Consider the following 25,783-nt stretch of genomic DNA (forward strand, 5'->3'; position numbering starts at 1 on the left):
TCCCTTAAGGGAAAATAAAAAGCAAGTCAGGTCTTAACCTGGAGAAATTTTGCCTCAGTTCTTATGAACACCCATATTAATTCAACAATGTTCCTGAGATTAGTGAGCGACAATTAAGTATGGCCCCCAAATGCATTCACAGGCCTGGCCAAGCCACGCTCTCTAGCATCTTTGGCCCATTACCCATTGCAGCCATTAGGAGATTAGAAACTGATCCCTAAATTCAACAAGACCCCTTGTGAGCTGTCTTTGCATGCACTCCATCATCTGCATAGAAGCCCATATCCTTCAGGAAACCCCTAATCATTACTCATTTTTAAAATTTTTATTTTAAACAGACTTTGTTATTTTAGAAAGTTTTGGATTTAATGCCCATTGGATCAGTAGTGATACTCCTCTTTCATTTCTGATATTAGTAATTTGTGTCTTCTTTTTTTATCTTCATTACATCCGGATAGAGGTTTACCAATTTATTGCTCTTTTCAAAGAACCCGGTTTTGGTTTCCTTGATTTTTCTCTATTATTTTCCTGTTTTTAGTTTCACTGATTCCTCCTCTAATTTTTATTGTCTCTATTTCTTTTCTCATGTTTGCTTTAGGGTCAAATTGTTCTTCTTTCTAATAAGGTATATGCTTAGATTAATTGATCTGAAATCTTTCTTCTTTTCTAATATATGCATTTAATGCTATAAATTTTCCTTTAAGCACTGCTTTTGCTGCATACCTACACATTTTTTAAGTTCTATTTCCCTTTTTGTTTAGGTCAAAATATTTTTTTAATTTCTCTTGAGACTTCTCTTTTGATCCATGTGTTATTTAGAAATGTGTACATTAATCTCTAAATATTTTGGGACTTTCTAGCTATTTTTCTGCTATTGATTTTTAGTTTAATCTTATTGTGGATCAAGTATATACTTTACATGACTTCTATTTTTTTAAACTTGTTTAGGTGTTTTTTGTGGCCCAGAATGTGATCTATGTTGGTGAATGTTCCATGTGAGTTTGAGAATATGTAGTCTGCTATTGCTGGATGGAGTAATCTATAAATGTCAATTAGATCAAATTGATGGATGGTGTTTTTCAGGTCAACTATACCCTTAGTGATTTTCTGCCTGCTTAATCTATCAATTAATGAAAAAGGAGCATTGAAGCCGCCAACTGTAATAGTGGATTTGTCTATTTCTCCTTGAAGTTTTATCAGCTTTTGCCTTACACATTTTGACAAACTGTTGTCAGGTGCAAGCACATTAAGCATTGTTATGTCTTCTTGGAGAATTGATTCCTTTTTATCATTATGTAATGCTCCCTTTTGTCCCTCATAATTTTCCTTGTTCTGAAGTCTACTTTGTCTAAAAATAATACACCTACTCCAGCTCTCTTTTGTATAGCATTAGCATCTTTCTCCATCCCCTTACTTATGAACTACCTGAATATTTGTATTTAAAGTGGGTCCTACTTTTTTATCCACTCTGAACGTCTGTTTTTTAATTGATATATTTAGATGATTTACATTTCAAGTGATTATTTATATGGATGGATTAATATTTACTATGTTAGTAACCATTTTTTATCCCCTTATTCTTTTTTCTTTCCCTCTATTTCTGCCTTCTCTGGTTTTAATTATTTTATATAATTCCATTTTATCTCTTCTCTTAGCATATCAACAAAATTTTAATAGAAAATTTAGTGATTTCCCTAGAGTTTACAATATACATTTACAACTAATCCAATTCCACCTTCTAATAACACCATACTGCTTCATGGGTACTGCTAGCACCTTATCACAGAGGTATATTCCAAATCCCAAACTCCCAGCCTTCACAATATTGCTGTCAATAGCTTCACTTATCCAGATGCTATAATCGCCCAATACTCTGTTACTATTATTTGAACAATTACCTATTAAATAAATTAATAATAATTAAACTAAAAGATTTTATTTTACCTTCATTATTCCTTCTCCAATACTCTTCCTGTTTTATGTAGATCTAATTTTTTACTCAAATCATTTTCTTTCTCCCTGAAGAACTTCTTCTAATATTCCTTGCAGGGTAGGTCAGCTAGCAATCTAAGACTAAAAAGTTCAGAAACTCCTCAGACTTATAAAAGTTGAGTCTCTCTCAAGCACTGCACTGTGGCAGGAGACACCACGACACACCTAGCAGTTAAGAGCATCTGCTCTAGAGTCCAATTGCTTGGGTTTGAATTCAAGCTCCACTGGGCGAGCAAGAACTGAACTACTGTAAGGCTGAGTATCTTTATCTCACATTTATACAGTGAGAGATAGTGCTCATCTCACCAGGTAGCTGTTAGAATTTAATGCTATTCACACTTTGGCTGGCATATACTAAGCACTCAACAAACACTAAGTGTTATTGTTTTGGGTGCCACTATTCACAGAACGGAAATCTGGGAACAAAGTTGAAAATGAAAAACGTAATAATCCAAGCATCGTAAATTTGGAGGCTCCCTGTGATCACCAGGCTAGTTGCAGTCGAAAAATAGCCCACTATGTTAGTCCCTGTAACTTCTCTCCCCCTAAAGCAAAGCTCTGAGACTGACACTCTTCTGAGTGCCATCAAGCCACAAGAGCCAAGACTGCTCCACAAATAGGTCCAGGACCTAGCTAAGGATTTCTCTCAACAGAAGCATATGGTACATCTGCTTGCTTGCCCTCCACAACTCCTCTTCTTTAAAAGCACTGACAACAATCTCCAAGAGATTGTTAAAAAGCAAAGAATGATCCAAGATGTGAGATACAAAAAAGAGGGAAGTACGGGAGTCCTAATAATTCCTAATACTCTATCATTCTGCTCTGTTGAAATGCATTCTGTTCAGCAGATTAGCGTAAGCACAAAAGAATGACAACAGGCCATCGCCAATTCCCTCTTTGTGACCCTGCTTTTCCCAAGTCCAAGATGTTGAATGTTGAACGACAGAAAGGAGTAATAACCAAAATGGAAATCCATATTGCAATGAAATGGAGATTTACTGTATGAGAGGTTTTGGGTTTTATGCAACCATTTCTCTAAGAGCCTGAAGCGCTCTTCTGCTGTGGCAAGAGACAGTGTGATACACGAAAGTCCTAATCATTCCTAATACTCTATCATTCTGCTCTGTTGAAATGCATTCTATTCAGAAGATTAGTGTAAGAGCACAGAAATCTCACAACAGTCCAAATATTGGTCTTGCCTTGATCAGACAATTAAAAAATACATTATTCACCACAATATGAACATTTTACATAAATGTTCTTTTCCTAATGCTAATGATCTAATAATTTACTTTTTCTTCCTGGATTGTAAATATCTTTCTTCTTACAGTTGCTTTGACTGCTTAAAAACATTATGTAGATTATCACTGCACTTACAGTTAGAACAAAAATTAATGATGTTTTAAAAGTTGCATCAATTCATGTAAAAAATTCACTAATAAATGTACGGGGGTAATATCAAAGGTAAACCGTGTCCAAACTCTATACAAGCTAAGCTTATTTTAACATCGCTAGGATGGTTTAATATCCACCTTCAGAACATGGTAAAAATAATTATTGTATGTTTTTCTAAATATTAAGCATAACAAAAAGTTTGCTCTATTTAACCTTGACACACGTTAAAAAGAGACTATAGAAAAAATTTTTGAATTGATTGGAGTTAATGGTTTCTCAAGTCCTAAGTTATTGTCCTCTGGAATGCTGTCTTTGCTTCTTTTTTTTTTTTTTGTGAGGAAGATCAGCCCTGAGCTAACATCCATGCCAATCCTCCTCTTTTTTTTGTTTTTGTTTTTTTTTTGCTGAGGAAGACTGGCCCTGGGCTAACATCCATGCCCATCTTCCTCCACTTTATATGGGACACCGCCACAGCATGGCCTGACAAGCGGTGCACTGGTGCATGCCCGGGATCTGAACGCAGGCCACCAGCAGCAGAGCGTGTGCACTTAACCACTATGCCATGGGGCCGGCCCCCCTCTTTGCTTCTTAAATCCAGATATAGAGAAGTATATTCTTTGAGAGTCTTTCATGAATGCTCCAGTGAGACAGAATGAACAGCAATGTGTGTTGAGGGTCTTACTTCCCTCAGTCACTTCTAAGTATGAAAGACATGGCCCCACCTGTCTCTTCCCAAATTACAATCTGTATATGCTTTCATGGGCTATGAAGTAAGGAATGGCATGTGAAACTTTTGCCCTAATAAAAGCAGCTTAAGCGAACAATGAAAGAGAAAGAAGATATAGGAAGCAGAAACAGTGCCTTCTAGCTTCAAATTCTAAGACCAAGCTTTAAGATCAGAAGCCTCACTCTTATCTCTTGCTTTGGGCATCTCCAGATTAGTATAAGCATTGAAAAAAAACCTTTTTTCATTTACCCATTGCCTGTACCCACTGACAGTATGGACTCTCTGCTCAAGCAGAAGGATTTGATTGATTACCAGGCAGGAGAAACTGGTAGAGCTAAGTGTGCCAGGAATCTTGCAGCAAGTAGGAGGCTGGATGAGCATCTGGAAAGTTTCCATTTAGCACAAAACATAACATCATTACAGGAAAATTCTCAAGCATTTCTGTGACAGAAGGGATGCTATATATTTCAAGGAGTAAAGTTAAGTGCAGAGCTTAAATTAAGTGACTTGTTGATATATATTAAAGCAAAAACTATTTGGATTATCAAGGCAGTATTTTGGGAGCGTTTTGCCAATGAAGAATGAGCTAACTAATAACTCATGAATAGAGTGCTTACTGTAGATTTTTAAATTTATAATTTTCTGCATAGGGAGACTCCTTCACAAGCAACCTCCGCTCTTCCTCCATTTGTTACTTGAGATGCTTTTAAATGACTTATTTAATGCATGACTCCGTACTATTTTTTTTAACTCAGATTCCAGAGGAAAGGGTGTAGAAATCAGCTGTGGAAGAAGTTCACCAAATAAATTCTATTCAAACCCCAGGCATGGCATTGTGAAAGGCAACCTTCATAATGTTCTGACAAATAGAGAAGTCTATAATTGGTGCCTTATGCTACATAATGACATTGCAAGAGCAGCAGAAGGTATATTTTCATGAGAAATTAAGGAGGAGGACAGGGAGTAAAAGAGGACTATTTTTTATTTATTGAGAACACAAATGAAGATTAGGAATAACGATGTCTGTGTCTAATATCACCATAGTTAGAGTCACAACTACGAGTGAGAAGCTTAAGAGGGCCTATCAAGAATGAGACCTGGGAAAGACCCAGGAAATGGGGGAGGGAATGCACTGTGGCCTAGAAAAAGGTGTCCAATGAATCATGAGTTTCACAATATTGAGAATGGGTTCCCAGAACACCAAGCAAAAAGTCAAAGAGACAGATGTAAGAAGACATATAAATGTTACAGAGGATTGGTCCAGGAGACCCAATATCTATCTGACCAAGAAAAGATCCAAAAAGATAGAAGAAAAAAAAAGAAAATAAACAATCCTGGGCCGATGGTTTTGAACCTAGAATTCTACACCAAGTATCAATCAAGTGTGAGTTCCAAATAAAGATATTTTCAAATAATTAACAGTTCAAAAACTCTGCCTTACACACACCTTTCTTAGGAGATTACTTAATGATTTACTCCAGCAAAATAAGGTGATTAGAAAAAAGAAAGAGTGCTTTTAACAACCTTGATAATGTAAAAGCAAAAGTATGTTTCACAGAGTGCAGAATGTAAAAGGGAAAGAAATGAAGGGAAGGACAGAAGTGCAAAAAAATGTCCTTGTGAAGCATGGAGGCTTGATGCAACAAGAGTCGGCTGTTGAAGAGCAGTGGCTGGGGCCGGCCCCGTGGCTTAGCAGTTAAGTGCGCGCGCTCCGCTGCTGGCGGCCCGGGTTCGGATCCCGGGCGCTCACCGACGCACCGCTTCTCCAGCCATGCTGAGGCCGCATCCCACGTACAGCAACTAGAAGGATGTGCAGCTATGACATACAACTATCTACTGGGGCTTTGGGGGGAAAAATAAATAAAGAAATAAAAATTTAAAACATCAGTAGACATTAAGTGATGTAAATTTTGGGGAAAAAGACAAGAGAAAAGATGAGGGTGGAGTAAATGAGCTATGAGAGCAGAGCAGAAGACAATAGACAATCTCCTAAGATAAAATTTTAAATACAGTCATGCACCACCTAATGACATTTCGACTGACTTCATATACAACGGTGGTCCATAAGATTAGAACTATAAAGCCTAGGTATGTAGTAGGCTACACCATCTAGGTTTATGTAAGCACACTCTAGGATGTTCGCACAATGACGAAATCACCTAACAAAGCACTTCTCAGAACATATCCCTGTCGTTAAGCGACACATAACTGTAATGGCTATTAAGATAGTAGGGATGTAGATAGGGAAATAGCCAGAACTAAAAGCAGATATTAGGGAGGGGGTGCAGAGAAACATGAGAGAGAAGGCTCTTGATCTTCATCACAACCCATTCACATGTTTTAAAGTATTTCTATCTTTTACTTCAAAATGTTTTTAATTTAAATAAAAAGTAAGAAGTTCAACCTTTATGGTATCTGCCCTCTTCTCCAGTGTGCTGGCACATTCTAGGCCTAGCCGACCACTTGTTGTGAATCTGGATACTCTTTACTCCCCAGGACTCCAGGGAACCAACCCATTCATCACACCCTCTAGCCTAGTGTGCCTGTACTTTCTCACCAGTCTTTAGGCTAAGGTCTAGGCAGCACTCTTGGCATGTCAAGAGTGTCTTTGCTGCTCTTCTAATAATATTTTTTCCCCTATAACATTTAATTACTCTAATTTTCCACTTAATATAATGTGTTTAATCTGAGTTATATAAATTTCTCATATGAATGATAGAATGTTGCTGGTCTGATTTATTGTCCAGACATATTAAAACCACCTAATTTTCTCTTCTCAGAAAATTGTGAGTGTTTGGGTGGTATTTGATTATTATTGGCTGACATATTTAAGCTCCAGGGTGAGTATAAAGATATTTTCAATTTAATAGGTTTAATATGTCATTATTCAATGTTGATGAATTTCTACTTGTTAGGAGAAAATCTGCCAGAATTAATGAGCTTTTCTGGACATCCTAATACAAGCTTAAAGTCTCAGTTATACAAAACTTGAGTATAAAATTAAATCGTACTGGATAAAAACTAAAACAAACACACATCTCGACATGAGCAAATGAATATTTGAAGGCTCAATAAATAAAGACACAAGCAGCCTAGGGACAAGTTTACTAAGAGCTTTTTAAATGTTTTCAGTAGAGCCCGTAATAACCTAAAAATTTTAAATATAATTTACTTGAAAGGGTTTGTATGACACTCCACTCATAGCTTCCTCACACAGGGTACCATCTTCCTGACCTCCAGCAGTCCAATAATAGTAACTCAACCCATTAAATACTTGGTTGAAAAGGATTCAGTTAAAATAAGATTAAAAGCAACCCAACAATAAAGTAAAATAATCATGCAATAGCCCAAAAGGCTTAATGACATGAGAATTAATTATTATTCTAATATCAAGTGCCACATATAGAGGCAGACTTGATGCTGCCGTACCTTCACACGAGTGAGACACAGTTGCTTTGCCTAAGTGTCTGGGCTACAAATGACCTAATAGGAGCCTTTGTTCTCTTTGTTTCTTGCTTTTGCCTGGTTCTGGTCATTGTCCTACCTTATTGGATGCTTAAACTGTGCATTCCTTTCTGTGCCTAGAACAAAGCTGAGTAAATAAAGCACTGTAAGGGACTTTAGGGATCATCCCATTAGAACGCTCTAATTTGACACTATAGGAAACTTAGACTTGAAGATGTTAAGGGATGGCCCAAGGTCCTGTGGCTGGTCAGTTGGGAAATGCCACTAGATACACATAGCACAGGGCCCAGAGTACATGGTAGGCAATCAAACGTCATATGACCAAAGAAAGAAATAATTGTTTAGATAACATTAACAGGAATTCTCAGCCTGAGTAATATGGTGGACTCCTGAGGTAGTCCTTGAACCCCTAAAAAGTTGTAAAAGCCTATGGGTATGTGCACAAGCTGATTCTTCTGAGAAGATGGTGTACAATGTCCACAGGTTGTCAAGTTGATCTGTGACCAAAAACACGTTAAGAACCACTACTTTAGAACAAATAAAATGCATCCCTATGAAGATAACTCTTGGCCTTACAGGTGGTATAGGCTGCCACATGGTCACCCTGCTGTGTGTGCACATGTGTGCACTGGGTGGGGAAGAGCAGTCCCCACAAACAGGCACACTCTCACTGCTCCTTTCGCTCTCCACGCAGCCATTTCAAAGCTACAGTCACGGCTATAGAACCTCTGTGAAGTCCTGTGTACTTCTGCCCTTCAGGAACACAAGGGTTAGGTATAATAGAGCATTCCCTAAATGGTACATAAAGAAAAATTTATTACAATTTAAAGTGATAACATCGTGAATTGAACATAATGCTCGATTATTTCAAATCGTGTGACAAGTGAATAATGGCTACCATAAACAGGAAGGTAAGCTGTGCCCTTTGGCAAGAAGAATTTTGGTCCTTATCAGCTCTAAGAAAAAAATCCAAAACCCTTTAATTGTCATTTGCAGATGGTTTCTATCTGATCTACCACCAATTTAGCCTTTCACCAAATCAAATACTCATGAGCTGGAAGAGACCTCATAGGTCATCTGGGCTAACTTCCCACTCTCTTCAGGAGACCCTTTCACAGCATTCTTGACAGCCTGTGAACACAAACTGGCCTGAATTAGAACATCAGTCAGAACGACAGGCAGCCAACTTGGTCAAATGACTGTTTTCACAGCACTTTATAAAATGATTTGGAATATAGTTTTCTGAAAAAAGTACTACAAGTATTTATTACACTGTCGATTTGCATAGAACTCCTTCAAAACTAGGATGAATAATTCAAATGGAAACACTGTCAAAGAAATTGCAATTAAGAGAGGGTGATATTTTACTGCAAGCAGTATGGTAATCAGTGTACGACAACATTCAAACTAATTGTAGGTTTTAGTGGGAAAGCTGAGATTGGAAACTATTTCCAAATAGCAAACTGGTAGTCCATCCACAGAGTTAACACTGGCTTTGTACTTCACTCTCATTGCTCATTTGAATACATAAGCTAAATAGTGAGTTATTCAATGCCCCCAATCTATTCTATTAATATAATAGAACATAATACTTGTTTGCTGAGTTAATGAAGGAAGGAACGACGGTTGTCTAACTCTGCTTTGCGGGATCTAAAGAAATAAATAATATACTTTTTTCTAAGGGCATCTAATGGTTCTATTTATTTCCTATCTTGTCCAATGAGTCCTCCAACTTCATAGAAAACATGTGCCTAAAAAAGACACTCCCTTGTGTCTATGCCTGATAGTAAAACTTCTGAGTGCTGATTTAAAGCATTAGATCCAGATCCAGACCTCAACTGTAATGCTTACTACTTTCTACTTTCTAATTACATGCTTATAAAGAAATGAGAAGTATGTAATTATAAAGCATGCTTATTCCATGCTAAGGAGCTCCTGGAAAGCTAAACTCCTATGGGATTCAACTATGAACACTACATCACCATCCCCTTTCCACTCCTAATGCCTCAACTTTAACCCTAATCTAACTCTAGACAAAAGCATAAGAAATCCCTGTAAAACTATTGATTCTAGAAGGATGGCAAAGCCTTTCTAATGGCTGAATGTCCCATGCAGTATATACCAGTTGGTCTAAGTAATGAAAAATTAACCACCTAATTACATAACATTTCTTCCTAAACCTTGATGCAGTTATCAGAGGGGTGTGGCCAGAGCATGGGGACACAGATTCTTGACCTAGTCCTCTCTCTGGCCTGTGACTATGGATAAATCATTTAAGGTCACTGTATTCAATTCTTCCATCTGAAAAAGGGGCTAATTTACTGCCTTTGTTGAACTATCAACTTCCTAGAAATGTAAGTTTTGAGTTCTCCAGAGAGGAAAGGTATGCAGCGGAATGCAAGCAACAACACAAAACAGGGGACAAGACTGCAGCATCAGCTCAATCACAATCTGTGTGGTCGTTATCTCACCAAGTCATCATTTCTTCACTTATCCAGTGGAGAGTGATCTCCCAGGGCCGGCCTGTTTCTGACAGTCTGAGACTATGGACTAAGTATTAGGGAAGAGTACTGAGAAGCCCCTGAATGTGGCCTAAGTGATCTTACAAGGATGTCATATGAACAACAACATAAATGGTCCTGTGTGTTCATTTCCCAGTATTAGATGCCATACCTCTTCTTTACATGAATACACCTCCTTAACCTCTAGACACCCTGAACCTTTTCCATTTCCAGAGTGCACTGGAATAGTTCATTAAATACTCTGTTGAGGAATCAAGTGCACACACACACACACACACACAGATCTCTAAGAAAATCTCTCTGAGGAGCTTGGATGAAGTAGCCAGTTTCCTTTCTATACTCAGAAAAGCAACTAGTATGTGACACAAAACAGCCATTCCTTTTCCAACCTTGCAAAATCATTACTGTTAAAACTGTGTGTGCATATATGTGCAAGCATCAGTTTGATAGCCTTGAACCATATTCACATGCTCTTATCAGATATTTTTCTCACCAGTTCCTCTGGGGAGGAGTGCAAAGTTTAATGCAAAATTCAGCCCAAACTCCAAATGCAAAGTGTTTCTACACAACTCTGGAGATTTATAGCCTGAATGTAGAATTATTCCCTGTTCGTTTACTTTTTGTCCAAATGCAAAGAAATTAATTCTATGGTCATAATTTCAGTACTTCTGGGACATTATCAGGACAAAAGTAGAAATAGAACATCATTATATTGTCAGGTCCTATGGCTGAGCGTGACTAATAGCTGTAGTGTCACAGATGTAATAATCCAATAAAGCCTCTGTGAACTCAGGGCCAAGTCACACCAGTGCCGGGTAAGACGGAAGTCTGGTGGCAGGAGCAGATTTCAATCAGCAATTCAGCTTTAAAGATCACAGGTCTACCTGTGCCCTCCCACTCTTGTCTCCTTACCTCACACCTTTCTCTTGAGTACTCTCCCCTCTCCTCTGGGGATTCTTACTTTTGCTCCATCCCTGGTAAAGCCAAAACAAGTTGCCCCCTACCATTAAGTTTTTCTAAGACTTCTCTACCTAAGTGGCAATGCTTCCTTCCCCTCAACTCGTTATACGGATTAAATGAATTTAAGTTAGTTTTGCCTCTCTAAAAACTAACCTAACCTAACCTAACCTCACCTAACCTAGAGTGTAAGATCCTTTAGGAAAAGGATCATTTATTTGTCATGTTTTTTTTCATATTCCCTTTAGGATCTGGCCTTGTCCTGAGTTTATTTCAAGTACGTGATGCAGTCTTTAAATCCTGAGCAAATCTATTTTCTTCATTCTTTTCATCTCCCAAAAGAGATAGAAAAATTACTCTATAGCCTCTGAGGCCACTTCCAGTTCTCCTGTTTCATGATGGTCCACATTTGTACTGCAATGGTCAAATGCCACACTGCAAAGAGACTATAGATAGCCAGACATCAGCAGGCCAGGGATGGCTAAAACCAGCACTCCAGGAAGAGGAAACAGCAAGAGCAAAAGCCCTGAGATGAGAAAGTATTAGGCATGTGTATGGAACAAAAAAGAGGCCCAGAGTTACAGGAGAGGGTAGGAATCAGAAAAAATTGTCAAGACAGGTTGGCAGACATTCACTAGCACTAAACAGAAGTGCGATTAACAGCTGTTACCTTTTAAGCACAGCTGTTTTATCCACAGCCCCACAGCTACAAGAGAAAGAGAAATGAGGAGAAAAGGAGTAAATCCTATAGTGGAAGGGAGTTTTCTTTTTTTTTTAATCATAATAGGCAATCAAGACTATTGGAGTGCCTTTCCTTATGTTATCCCTCCTTTTTTGAGTTGTGTTAATCTATTGAATTATCTGTGAAATCAGAAGCAAAGGTAGACTAGGTTGAGGATTATTTATATTGCCCAAGTCTGACAGTTTAATATAAACATGTGCAATAACATGAATACAGCCACAGGGAAAGGTAGAAAGGCAGGAATTTATCAACTCAGTGGATTAAAATAGGCTATCAGAAGCCCTAATTAATAATTTCCAATGCCAAAGATTTCTACGTGATGAGGAACCAAATTAACACTATTAAGTGTTATTACTATTATTAAATGTAGCTTATTTGGCTCATACAATCTTTTCAAACATGCAATCCATGGGGATTAAATGGTTTCTTGGTATTCTAGATGCTGGGGAGCATTAAATTAGGTGATACCTATAGTTCTTATAGCAAAAGAAAAAAAGGATGAATTTATGATTCTATGAATTTCCTTCTTTCACAATAGTGACAGTCTCACACAAAGGCTAACTCCTCAAGTTTACAAGATTTCATAATGAAGACAGTACTGATAACTGCTGGTCCTTTGAAGTAACTGCAAGACTAAGTCAGGCACTGTGGTAAGCAGCCTCAAAGATGGCCCCCAAGAATCCTCATTTCCTGGTATTCACAACCTTGTGTAATCCCCTCCCCTTGAGTGTGGGCTGGACTTGCTGACTAGCTTGTAACAAAGACAACAATGCACAAGTGGTGGGATGTCACTTCCGACATTGGGTACCAAAAAAACGTGGCTTCCATCTTGGGCATCTTCTCTTGTTCTCATTCACTCTGAGAGAAATCAGCTGCCATTTTGTGAGCTACCCTATGGAGAGGCCCAAGTGGCAAGAAACTGAGGTCTCCAGCCAACAGCTATTGAGGCTCTGAGGCCAGCCAACAACCACATGAGTGAGCTGGGAAGCAGATCTTTCTCCAGTTGAGCCTTGGAGACAATACAGCTTCAGCCAACAACTTGATCACCGCTTTGTGAAAGACCCTGAGCCAGAACAATCCAGAGAAGCCATACCTATATTTCTCACCCACAGAAACTTTGAAATAATAAACGTTTTTTGTTTTAAGCTAAGTTTTCAAGTGATTTCATATATATATATATATAATATATATATATATATATGATATTGCTAATACAGGCATCCATTTGGAACAGTAACCAATACTAATAAGCACTGGGAATAGCTTCCTATAGCCATTTCCTCCTCCACTCCAGACACCCAAGAGCTCTTCAAAGTTAATAAACTAATACACAAGCTCTAGGTTACTAAGAAGCCATAACATATGCCAAAGGACAATGCTCCTTCCTCTGTGTCTGTTTATTTTCTACAATAGTGTCAGAACCACCATTAGGAGGAAATCACACCTGACTATCAAATTAAAGGAGGATTAATCAATAATACTGATTTGATGTTTATGTAGCCTAGAGATAATGTACTCTGCAGTAACTATTTATCTTGGGAGAACCCAATTTTAACTGTTGGTCCAATGTTAAATATAATCTTCCTATGATATTTTCCCTATATTGGTTTATGGGTTAAGTAATCTATTCTCCAGTTTGTGGCCAATAAGTTTTAAAAAACAGTCTATATACCATGTATCTGGAGTTAACTAGTGAGCCAGCATTAAGGCCAGAATGGAAGCTAGAAAGGAAAGACCTACAAAGATTTCATTTTCAGATAAAGAAAGCAGAAGGCTGCCTCTGGTGGACTAGGTGAGGAGTTTGGTTTCACTCAGGATGTTGGATACTGCCCCCAAGTATTTTATCTCATTTTGAAGGGTTAATCTGAATTAAAACCCACTGAATTTGCCCTTCATTATCTCTCGTGATTAGTCACTTTCTAAAGGAGCGGAGGAAAACTGTGCAATGGTTATGCACTTGACTTTTTCAAGCTAGATTGGGTCCAGGCACTGAAGAGAGCTCAATGACATTTCAGAAGCTTAGTCATTTTGAATAAAGATTCCCTTTCCTACTAATTTTAAGCAGAAGAATATTGCATTTAGGTATAAAGGTGTAAGAATCAAAAACAAGCGAAATGCTTGCCTTATTAATACCACCACCACCATTTGTGTAGTACTTATCATTTACAAAGTGCTTTTGCATACTGAGAACTAAAAGCATCTACCCTCTCACAGCTCACTGCCTACATTAACACGATTTTACTCTTTGGCTGCGTTATCAAATATAATTTTACTATTCTACTGCATTCATCAACACAACTTTACTATTCCAAGTAATTCTTGCTCATGAAGAAAAACATTGCAAATAACTCTGTTGTTCATTCCAGAAATTTCCAGAAAAAAATATTCAAATGAGCAGCAGACTTTCAACAGATTGGATTAAAGTCAAAGCCCTTGTCTCAAAAACCTCCCCTTGTCGTGTCCACCGATCCTAAACTATTATATCATAATCCTTAACTCAACCCTAATCAAGCTCCCACACTCAAACAGCCACCTTCAATCAAAATCACAAACCTCACAATTATTTTCATTTTGCCTTTCCCACCGACACACTACTAAGACTCTGTCAAGGTAGTGCTCTTCTTGACCACGTTAAGGAGAAACTCAACTTTACCTTAGCAACAAGTTATTCTGGTGGTATTTTTGAGGATCCAGCATTCAACAGTGCTTTTTACTTCCGCCCTCATAACAGCCCCTTTAAGAAGCTGGGGCAGATCTTATCATCTCCATTTTACACTAATGGAAACTAAAGGTCAGAGAAGTTGAACATGAGCAGTGGAAGAATTAAAACAGATTAAGTTCAAAGGAAGAGTTCTTAATATTAAGTATGAGATTTTAGAAGTCAGCCTGTGCAGATAGAGGAATATGAGATCTTGAAGACCAGGAGGGACAGATAAAGACAGAAAAGGAAATACACTCAGGTCTACATTCTCTTCATGAGTGTATTATATAATGAAGGCTGTCTAAGTTGTTAAAGATCACAAAGGGTGACCAGGATCCAAGAACCTAAGATGACACAAGATGAGATGAGACAAGATGAGACACAAACTTAACAATCAGAGTGGGATGACCCCCCCATCCCTACCCACTGAAGGAGCCAAGAGACAGGAAATGATTAAGAAGCACAAAGTGTGCGGTATTAGCAATTAGGAAACTACCTCTTGAAGATTAAAACAAAAAAATCTAGATGGATTAGAAGAAAAGTCCAGTAATATCAGCAAAAATACTAAGAGACTTACTCGATGATTTTCTAGTGACAGTTACTGTAGGTGGGTTGGCATATAGTAACTGCATGTTTCCTGAGGGCACATGACCAAAAAATTTATGGAATTAGGAAAGGCACATCAAAGATGAAACATGATAAAGTATAGCCAAGCAGGACAAGGACAGAGAAAACTAAAGCTTGGAGTAGATTTTAGACGTCCTGATGGTATTCATGGGAAAGAGACAGGATTTAGTTAAAGAATGGATACTCTTTGACAGACACAAAACACATCAGTTTCAGAAGTGTTATTACACTGAGACCCCACAAGCAAGAATATGTTAGGAAAACAAAGGGCTGGGCCAGAAAACAAGGAGAAATCAGAGAAAAAAAAAAGGCACTGAAACCCAGCACACAAAACTAGCCTAAAATAAGAAATAAAAAGAAACTGACCAATGTAAGGAGTTAAAACTTAGAAATTTAGCTGAGCCCTCCTGAAAATCATTGAGGGACCACAAGAGGGAAATGAAATATTACAGGCAGCAACCACGACTGCAGATTGGTACAGCAGAAAGATATGGAATATGGAAAAGCTGAAGGACAACAGTGTCTTGAGGAATATATTGGAACGACTTCACCCTCAAACAGCAGCTCATGTGCAAAAGTCTGTCCCAGATAACTCTCCAAACAAATGAGAAGTTAAGAGGCCACCTATCCCCAGAGCCATTTTTCATAGGCCCAAGAAAAATCCACAAGAGGCGGGGCAGGAAAGCCTACACCAACTCAGAAATACAGAATTCACAGGGAAAATGGTAAATAAAGAGCTGTCGTCATCACCAATTTCTCAACTTTGCAAAAGGGCAGTGTACTCTCTCATATACTCAAAATGGGCATTGGTATCTGCTTCTTACTTACACATATTTGGAGCATTGTATCAAGGACCCTTAAATCTCTACAATTCTTAGATGTTCTTGTTAATGCAGGTTTGAATAGACAGTCCAATCCAATTCCAAACTACTCATTTTCCATTGAGCTCAGGGTATTCGGAAAGAAATGAATCAAATCTATAAACTAATTCTGAGAGGTTAAAGGTTCTCAGATGGTGGTCTCCTTACAAGTGGGCTGATTGTGAAGTGCCTGAGTACTTTCCAGTTCACACACTTTCCCCTCGCTCCTTTCCATACTGCCTAATTTGCCTGTCTCCTTCTGGCCTTCTGTAGACTCATGAAGCATATTTATATGCGAAAGACTTTGAACTATCATATCATAGGTTGAGAAACTACCACCAAGAAATTAGTATTTAAAACACCTAAGTGGAGCCCAAATATCCTTCTGCATATTTGGAATAAACATGTGAATGTCCTGTGAATAAAATAACTTTTCAGGGATAAAAAGAACCATTCTCAAGCTCTAAATGATAAAAAGATGATGATGAACACTACTTACCTTCCTTTCCTCACGTATCAAGAGCAATCAGTCTTTCTGTCACTTTAATAACAGACCAAGAAAGATGATAGTGTTAGGAGCATGGGGATACAAGCTCCTTGCCCAAGTGTTTAAAAAATAGATCATAGCTGGAATACATATTTAAATGAAGCATTTAAAGCAATTGATGCATTTCAAACTGAGATTGCCTTCAAGGATACTAAAATTTAAAGTCTTATCTACACTGATATCTTTGCCCACTAAAACCCATCTTTAGGTATTACTCATTATTAGTTAAAGAAAACCAGAAGGCAGAAGACACATGAAAGTTTAAAAAAATCAAGTGGCAACAGTGCTAGACATTTCTTGTGAATGCCTGTATTCTGAAGCTGAAACCTGTAGGGAAAGGTGGTGTTTGCAGACTGTCATAGTTTTTTGTCTTTTGATATATATCTCCTTCCATATTTGCTGGCTACATCTCAGGCCACAGTAATAAAACTCTCAGATCTGTGATATCCCTTAGATTGCTCGTCCAGTTGGAGAGATGTTGAAGCACAGGGAGGAGTGGGAAACGAGAAGAGAGCAGGAGACACTCCCCTGAACACACAATGCCCACGATACCTTTCACACCAAAAGCCCTTGTCCTTCTGTGTGCTTTATACTCATCCTCGGGCGCAGCTCTACACAGTGCTGCTGTTCCCAGCCCTCTCCCCACCTCTGGGCTGTAGGCCCCTAATGGTAACAGACCATTTCCTAATTGTCATTCCACCTCTCCTGATCCCCTTTCTGAGGATTTATCCTCTGTAATTCTTCTCCCCTTAGAAAGACAGACAACGCAAGTGGCCAAAGAACCCCATCTTAAATCCCTTTAGTGCTCTCATGTGTTTCTGAGCACTTTTCAGCACCACTTATTTCTACATTTGCAAAATCACATGGTGTCGCTTCTGGATAAACATAGTGAGCGGGAAAGGGGTGAATGGTGGTAGGCTGGGGGAACTACTGTTTCTATGAGTAAACCTCATGGAATTATTTCATTATTTAAATGTCATACTTGCATAAGTTTGATAAAAACAAAACACAAACTTCTCTTTTCTGACTGGTTTGTACAGCCAGTGAGTAGCCAGTTAACCTCTACTTGGAAGAGTCCCGCACAGAGAGAACATAGGGCGTGCACGTCAGCCCCACAGCTGGACAGTCAGTGACCAAGGAATAGTCTTTTCTGAATCACTTTTGACTCATTAGAACACCATGAGGGCCGGCCCCGTGGCTTAGCGGTTAAATGCGTGCGCTCCGCTGCCAGCGGCCCGGGTTCGGATCCCGGGTGCGCACCGAGGCGCCACTCCTCCAGCCATGCTGAGGCCGCGTCCCACATACAGCAACTAGAAGGATGTGCAGCTAAGACAGACAACTATGTACTGGGGCTTTGGGGGAAAAATAAATAAATAAAATCTTAAAAAAAAAAAAAAAGAACACCATGAAAAATACGAGTTCCAACAAATGCCTACATGCGATGAGCAGAGTTTGTCACAAAATGAGATAGTAGGGTCAATGTACTATTAAGAGAACCCCTCATTTTAATAAAATATTATATCTCTTGATCCTGCTAAGAAATGACAAAACAATATAGCAGGAAGGGAGAAAAAGCTTTTCAGGATGAGGGTAGTATTTACATCATTAAGATGCACCAAGTTACTTTCCATTCTGGGTATATATATAATGAATCCAGCCAAACTACTGACAAGCAACATTTGGAAATTTAGACAAAATTGATTCCTAGACTCAAGCAAAAGTTCAAGGTGAGGGGGAGGGAGCGAGGAGCAGACTCAGATGGAAAAGAAGTCATTACCAGCTCCTCTGGAATACCAATAAACCTCAGTTTTGTGAAAGCATATTTTTATGGAATTTCATAAACATCCTCCTGTGGTCCCTTGACATTTACAACCTACTACATGTGTAGATGGAGGACAGGTTTATAGAATAGCCACAAATGAGAGATGCTGACAATAGGTAGCTGGAAAGTGTTTTTGCTTATTAGAGGAATCAAAATTTCCACTGGGTTGAAGTACAAAAGTAATCTATGCTTATATTAACTAGGTATGTGGGGGTGACTTTGTTTTGGTCAAAAGTCCAAGGGAACAGCTGGGTTTTGGGGTTTCCTGATGGCTGGGTGCCAGCCATGGCTTTAACTGATAAGGACCAGTTTCTCTGCACAGGTATTTAAATTAAACAAGCGCCTCTCACAGGCAAGGCTTCTAACTGGTTCTAATTAACACTTATGCAAGCTGTGAAAATCTTCACCTGCAGACATTTTGTTTGTTTTGTGAATCAAAACACTATATTATTAAAAATGTTTCTCTTCTGTGACTCTTATATATCCTCACCTCCTCAAGGATCCTGAGACAGGCAGGCACTTAACAGCTCAGGTGGAAACAGCGAAACTGGATCTGTTGAGAAGAGGTCCACTTTAGAGAAGTTACTCTTTGAGTAGCAGACTACACATGTCCCTTTGCGCACTATGAACAATCCTTCTCTCTATGCTCTCTTCACACCATGCTTCCAGCTGGCATCTCTTGCCCTGCCTCCTCTAGCGAAGTATTTCCCAAGATATCAATCACTGCATCATCAGCTAGAGCAAGACCCAAGCAAGGGGAGGAGAACCTCCCGTCTTAACTCTGGAAGAAGAGCTCCAGCAGAAGCTCACGGGTCTGCTTTTTGGGGATCTAGCAGTCACGAGGCTCCAGCCACAGTGTGGCAACCTCATCAGCTCCTTCTAGGCCTCGGACAGAACTTCTTAAATTGTATATTTACACATAGACACATAGCAATGCTTCTTGTCCCTTCTGACACCTCACCTAGACCTGAGGTCCTCCACTAGGAGGCAGTTTATTCCTAGACCCAATTCTAGACACCAGGAATGCAAATATGAACAGGACAGGGAAAGCCTCCCTCTCTTTGTGTTTATACTCCCATGGGCCAGACCCATAATTAGTATAAACTAATTATAATTAGTCTGCATATAATTAGTATAAACTAATTATAATTAGTCTGCATCAAGCCATAGAAATGAACTGCAACTTTCTTCCTGGAAGGATCATGATCTTCTCACTACTCTTATGTATGCTGTTATTGCAGAGAGACAGGCAATATATCTGCATCAACCATACAACTTTTTAAATGCCACAGTGTACAATGCTTTTCAGAGCATTAGGCTAAACAAAAATGAGCATATTTAAAATAAGTTCACTGAATTATTATGCCCTTCCTAAGTGTGTACATAATATTTATTTGAGTTTGGAAACAAAATGGAGTCAAATATCTGAATGAGCAAGCATAGATTTACTTACTAAAAACCAATAACAAGATTCTTCATCAGAACCAATATGGATATTTTCATAGAAAGACTAGTTGGAAAAACACAGAAATGTTAGCAGCAGTCATAACTCTATGTAATTGGATTGTCAGTGATTTTAAAATTCATTCAGTGCTGTGCAAGAGTCGGCTCATATGAGCCGATAGTGCACATCTCTTCCTAAATTTGAATTCAGTGATGTCACATTTGTTGCTTAAAATTGGCCATAATGGGAGTATTTTCATCTTAGAAATTGGTAAATGCTATATATCAGGGTGTTTTCCCTTCTATTTGAGAGCCAGTTGTTAAAGATTTACTAGCATACCACTTTTTGTAGTCTCTAGACCTTCTTTGTGAGCACATATAATTACAATTTGATGTTATTTTTAAGGAAAATAAAATTTGAGCTTACCTTTGTGTACATGATGCTTTTTCATCATGTACTAAGAAAACTGATTTTTCCTACATAAAAGATCCATAATCCATATACGCTTACCCTTAAGTTTCCATTACAATCCAATCTCTCTGCAGTATCCATAGAAATAAGAAGTATGGGAACACATTTAATTCAAACATGAGTTTGAGGTAGAAAAATCAAACTGAGAATTTTTAGCCAATTAAAATTCCAAATAATCAGTAACCATTCACAGAGAAGACCCCAGATGAGTCAAAAGGCAAAGGACTGAACTGTCTAGGATTCGAGAAGCCAGGCTCCACCTTAAGTTCTGAATAGGGTCACTTTCACTTTTGCTAGGTTTCTGAATTCTGAGGATATCCTTCCAAATAGATATTAACCCTTCTGGATTCCTCTGCCTTGTGACCACTTTTAAAATGCCAATACTTAGTGAAACTACTCACTATACCATTCATTTAGGCCTTCCCCATACCTCCCCAGGAGACCCGAGATGACAGCAATGGGCAGTGGGTACAAGTGTGTGTGGAAGAGGGAGGAGGTGGCAGAGTTATAGTTAAGTTTCATACCTTTTTTGGACTAGCAAATAAGTTAAGGTCTCCGTCATGTTACTTGGTGAAGGAACGCGGCTGGCACAGCTCCACTAAGTGGTTTTGGGTAAAGTTTTTTCTAAATACCTCCAGATTCAGTTTGTCACTTAATGGAAAATAACAATGACCCCCACTGTCCAGGGCTTTAAAGCAATTTAACCAATTACAGGGAGAAATCAAAAAGCTTTGAAATGTCAATGTCCTATGTCACAGCTAGACACTTTAGTTTCTAATCAAAAAGAAACGTGAATTTTTTTGACCTCGGGTGGGTGAACTTTAGGTTCCATGATCCTACCAGAATAAAACCTGCGCTAACATAAAAGTAGAGGAACCAGAGGTGTCTTCTGAGACTAAAGGTTAAAAGTCTCTTTGAGAACACCTTAGGATAGTGCCTATTTATATTTAGCATTTTTTCCATCTTTCACATTGTCAATGTTTCCACCTAATCTGAAATGAACTAATCACAGCCCAGAAGTGACTTGTTATAGGTGAAGAAAGAGAGGAGAACTTTCTAGGACTGCCAGTTAGGCACCCTCCAGCTAGGATTTCACAGCTTGACGAATCCTAGAATGGCCATGTCAGCCTCAGTATAAGATGTCCAAGTTTTCCAGAACAGAACCTAGATCAGAACAAGGAAAAATCACGGGTCCCTGGGCCACCTCTTTCTTCACAGCAAGATTACAGAGGTGTGGTTTCTAAAGAGAAGGCACTATAACCTATGAGGAATGTGCTGTACCCGAGACGGGGTAGGGAGGAAGCTAAACCAAGCACTATACTGTCCTGCTCCTATATGTGCGTTCAGGAAATGAGGGACTAATTCCTTGAGTACTTCCTGTGTACTGGGTGCATTACAAAGATTATCACACTTAATTCTCACAACATCCCTGATAGCAAAGTATGTTCCTGTTTTGCAGATAAGGAAACTGAGGCTCAAAGAGTTAGTTAGGAACTAAGGGTAGATGGTTACAGGTGGAATCAGGTTTGAACTGAGGTCTGACTGACTCCAAAACAACCCAAGAGGCAAGTCATAAAGCACCAATCATTAGAGCTACATAATGCTTGGCATTTACTCTACAGATGATAATAATAAGTACAACTCATAAGGCTTACTGCTACATGGCTGCAGGGGAAGACCACATTCCAAAGGGAGCAATAACTCCAAAAGTGTAAACTGTGGTTAGAAGATTCCCCACTCTGAGATTTGGTATCCCCATGTTCTGAAAGCTTAAATCCCAAATTAATGTGAAATATCATTCCTCATCAGAAGGGAATCCTGACCCACTTACCACATACTCTGCCAGAGAATTGACACTTAGCAAAGGTGAAATCGGGTTCAGGCACAGGACCTCTACCTGTTTGAAAGAAACACACCAGATAGCAGTCTGGGGAAAACAGCACCAAATATGAGGAACGCTTACCAATCAAGCTTGTGGTTTGTCCGCTGGGCTGACAGAGACTATGACCTGGACAGGGACAAGAGAGAACATTTTACACAGGAGCCTTGAATTAACCCAATTGACATTAGCATTTTTTGTCATCAATTCACCCAAATCCATTCATCCCACTGTACTTCTTTTGTGTGCTGGGACGGAAAACACAGGGGTCAGGGAGCCTTAGCATGCAAATCTCAAACCTTGCCCCCAGCTTCCAATACCTGAATTCATTGGAAATTTTTAACAGTGGCACAAAGTGTTGAAAATAATATGTTAGGAGCCAGCTGAGTTGTCAGACATTGCCTTAGAGTGAAAATGAGCTGAGTGTCTGTCAGACTCAGAGACTGGAGGCTTACTATGTACTAAACATGGTCTGGTCCCAGCAATGTCTGCAGAGGAAGGAAATGGCCAACACTGTACGGAAACGTAAAGATTTGGAGGAGTGTACATATTACTTTAATTGCTGGCCTGTGCCTTCAGGACCCCTACCAATTAAACGCCACAGGGAGGGTAGGCTAACAGACTGCCATTCCCTTCCCCCCACTCGGTCCATGGGTCTCATGTGTCCCCCATTTTCATAGAAAGAGTTGGACTGTAAAATTACATTCAGATCCACATTCTCATACCTGTTGAAACAAAAGAACATAAGCAGAGCCCTGCACTCCTTCGACTCCCAAAGTTTGTTTTCGTTTTCTACAATCTGGTCCATTCCATCCTTCTGCGTCTGCTACTGGCTTTCCAAAAAGAATAAAAAGAAAGATCAAAACTTTGGTGTTAAAAAGTCAAAGTGAGGGGGCTGGCCTGGTTGCCTAGTGGTTAAGTTCGCACGCTCCGCTTCCGTGGCCTGAGGTTAGCGAGTTCGGAACCCCGGGCGGGTGAGGACCTACACACTGCTTGTCAAGCCATGCTGTGGTGATGTCCCATTTACAAAATAGAGGAGGACTGGCACAGATGTTAGCTCAGGGACAATCTTCCTCATCAAAAAAAAAAAGTCAAAGTGAGGTTTCTTCGAAATCAAAACAGTCTAATTATGCCAATGTGTCTGTAACAGTGGCACCCACAGTGTACAGAGGAACACAAATAAGGACTGGAAAAAGTTGCCCCTGCTTAATTAAAGGAACAGGTTGTAGAAACAGGGTCTCTACCATGGAGCTAGTCAGCAGTGCCCAGGAGTGACTGTGCCACTGCTGGGAGTTCCGGTCTCTAGAGACCCAGGCAAGGGGTTTTAACACCATCTTTGATGCTGAAACAAAGGATAGCAGAGGGGGGATGCCCTCTGCCCAACACCCCTAACCTCATGCTACATAGAGATGCACTTATTCATCTGGCTGGTTCTGACTATTGGTTCTGGTTCCATCTCCTTCATCTTACAGGCCCACAGACTCATCAACACTGGACTTTGCCATCCCAAGTCCTAAAGGAGGTGGTGACTGTACAAATCTACAAGGAGACCTGCCTGTAGGTGGACAGCTCTGTACCACTGCAGGAAAGTCACTTAACTTGGAAAGTCATTTAGGTGGGTGGCTGAGACAAACGTCCTCTTTCCCTTATCCAGAGGAACTCCAAAAAATCGTTGGTGGGGCCAGGGCACCCAATCACACAGAGTGAAAGATAATGTAAGACAGTGACTGCGCTTACCTTGTGGCTACAAGATCAGACAAGACTGCTGCTTCAGAGGTTTGCCTTTTCAAAATGAACCCAGTTCAGTCTGCATTAATCAAATATCACAAGGGCATTATGGAATATTAGGCTGATAGGCAATGTCTCTTAATTTCTATAAGGGGGAGTCTCAAACAAATCCCTTTATTCTATTCAACACCATAGCTAAAGACTCAGGTAGGATTATGAGTAACAAACCTTGGAAATGGGAGGTTGAGTTGTACACCAGATAATACAACTGCATTTCATGGTGTATTAGCGTCAGTAACACAGTAAGTTAGAAAATCATGGACATCAGAAGGAAGCTAATTTCATTTAGGGTAATTTCATGAATAATTCCAACCACTAAATAATATTGCTACTGTTTAACACTGAGCATAGATCTTCAAGGAAATAACAACGAAAGAAATTTGACAGTTGCTAGTATTGGCTTATATGGATGTGGTCTTTGGAAAATATCCCCTCTAGGATTTTATGAGCAAAGTGGATGCAATAAAGATGTTTTCAAGCCTGACACCTGGACCTAAATCCCACATTAAGAAATTGTTCAAGATTTAGGGCTTTGCCTGAAACAGTAGTATTTGTGAGGCTAGTTAATGTCCAGATTCCTAAAACCTTGGTACCTTATAGTAACAAATACAGAGGCAGCTTTCAATCCTACCAACAATTGATCTTTCTGATTTCTCAATATAATCCAGGGATATAATATTTGGAGAACATCAATGTTCTACCAACAAAGGTGTCAATAAGCCATTTAGATACTAAACGATATTCATAATTCAAGTCAAAATCAAGAATAAACAAAGTTCAACCAGCACCATTTTACCTCAAAGCAAGAATCAGGTTCCTCTCAGTGATTATGGTCTTCAGGTTTTTAAGACAAGAATCTTCCGTTATTTAATTATCTCCTTGAATACACGTTACACATCACGTAAGGGAGTCATGAATATAAATACGCAATCCCTGCGATTTTCAAAAGGCTGTACTTGACCAGTAACCGGCACCGGCACAGTCACGTGGCCAAAGGGGCGGGGCCAGCACGCGCAGGGGTGGGGTAGGGACATCGTATTCCCGCCCTTTTCTGTCCTCACTAATTCAGTCCTGGACCACTGCTCTGCTTCTTGTTTGCAAATAGAAACTATACAAATAATTTTTTATGTGGACTAACACCTGGGAAAGAGGATCCAAGACAAAAATTTTAAATTACTATTACCTTAAATACACAACTATACTGTAAAATAAAATTCAAAACTATGCCACATGACTTCCAATAGCTTACTCACTGTCAGAAAACACTAAGCACTCAATCTCACTGTTACTTTCCTAATTTATACATTGAAATGTCCCACACTTTTCAAAGGAAATGTATGCCAAAGACTAGGGACAGAATCGAATTAAATAATGTGATATTCAACATCAATTTTTTGTGTGTGTGAGGAAGATTAGCCCTGAGCTAATATCCTCTGCCAATCCTCCTCTTTTTGCTGAGGAAGACTGGCCCTGGGCTAACATCCGTGCCCATCTTCCTCCACTTTATATGGGATGCCACCACAGCCTGGCTTGATGAGCGGTGCGTAGATCCGCGCCCAGGATCCTAACCTGTGAACCCTGGGCCAGAGAAGCCGAGCGCGTGAACTGCACCGCTATGCCGCTGGGCTGGTCTCCAACATCAGATTTTTACAGGAAATGAAATCCGAAACGACGTTCAGTGGTGGCCAGTGACGGGCATTTTTGGCCATTCACTGCCCTAAAGCACACTCGGCCACTCAGATTGTCAATGTGTGCATTTTTACACTGAAAACAGAAAACTTTCTTTCAATCAGAAAACTCTTTTCTTTATTTGTGAGTTGAAGATAACACGAAACTTTTTTTAC

The 25,783-nt window shown here is 39.3% G+C and overlaps 1 protein-coding gene across 39 annotated transcripts in view; it reads right to left on the bottom strand.

Moving 5' to 3' along the window:
• USP26 (ubiquitin specific peptidase 26) overlaps positions 1 to 25,783 on the bottom strand; it is a 64,932-nt gene that overhangs the window by 25,825 nt on the left and 13,324 nt on the right. For 12 of the 39 annotated variants that reach the window (XM_058536749.1, XM_058536734.1, XM_058536744.1 and 9 more), the window contains 5 exons: positions 23,889 to 23,958; positions 22,877 to 22,984; positions 22,104 to 22,280; positions 19,811 to 19,867; positions 18,848 to 18,910 (listed from right to left, as the gene is read on the bottom strand). The exons of 1 other annotated variant lie outside the window; for it this stretch is intronic. The gene's annotated coding sequence lies outside the window, so the exon portion shown is untranslated. Of the gene's footprint in view, positions 1 to 18,847; positions 18,911 to 19,810; positions 19,868 to 22,103; positions 22,281 to 22,363; positions 22,400 to 22,606; positions 22,665 to 22,876; positions 22,985 to 23,888; positions 23,959 to 25,783 lie in introns of all 39 variants that reach the window. 26 more of the 39 variants (XM_058536760.1, XM_058536765.1, XM_058536763.1 and 23 more) reach the window with 14 other exon arrangements.

The sequence above is a fragment of the Diceros bicornis genome, chromosome X (genome assembly GCF_020826845.1).
Source record: "Diceros bicornis minor isolate mBicDic1 chromosome X, mDicBic1.mat.cur, whole genome shotgun sequence".
NCBI lineage: Eukaryota > Metazoa > Chordata > Mammalia > Perissodactyla > Rhinocerotidae > Diceros > Diceros bicornis.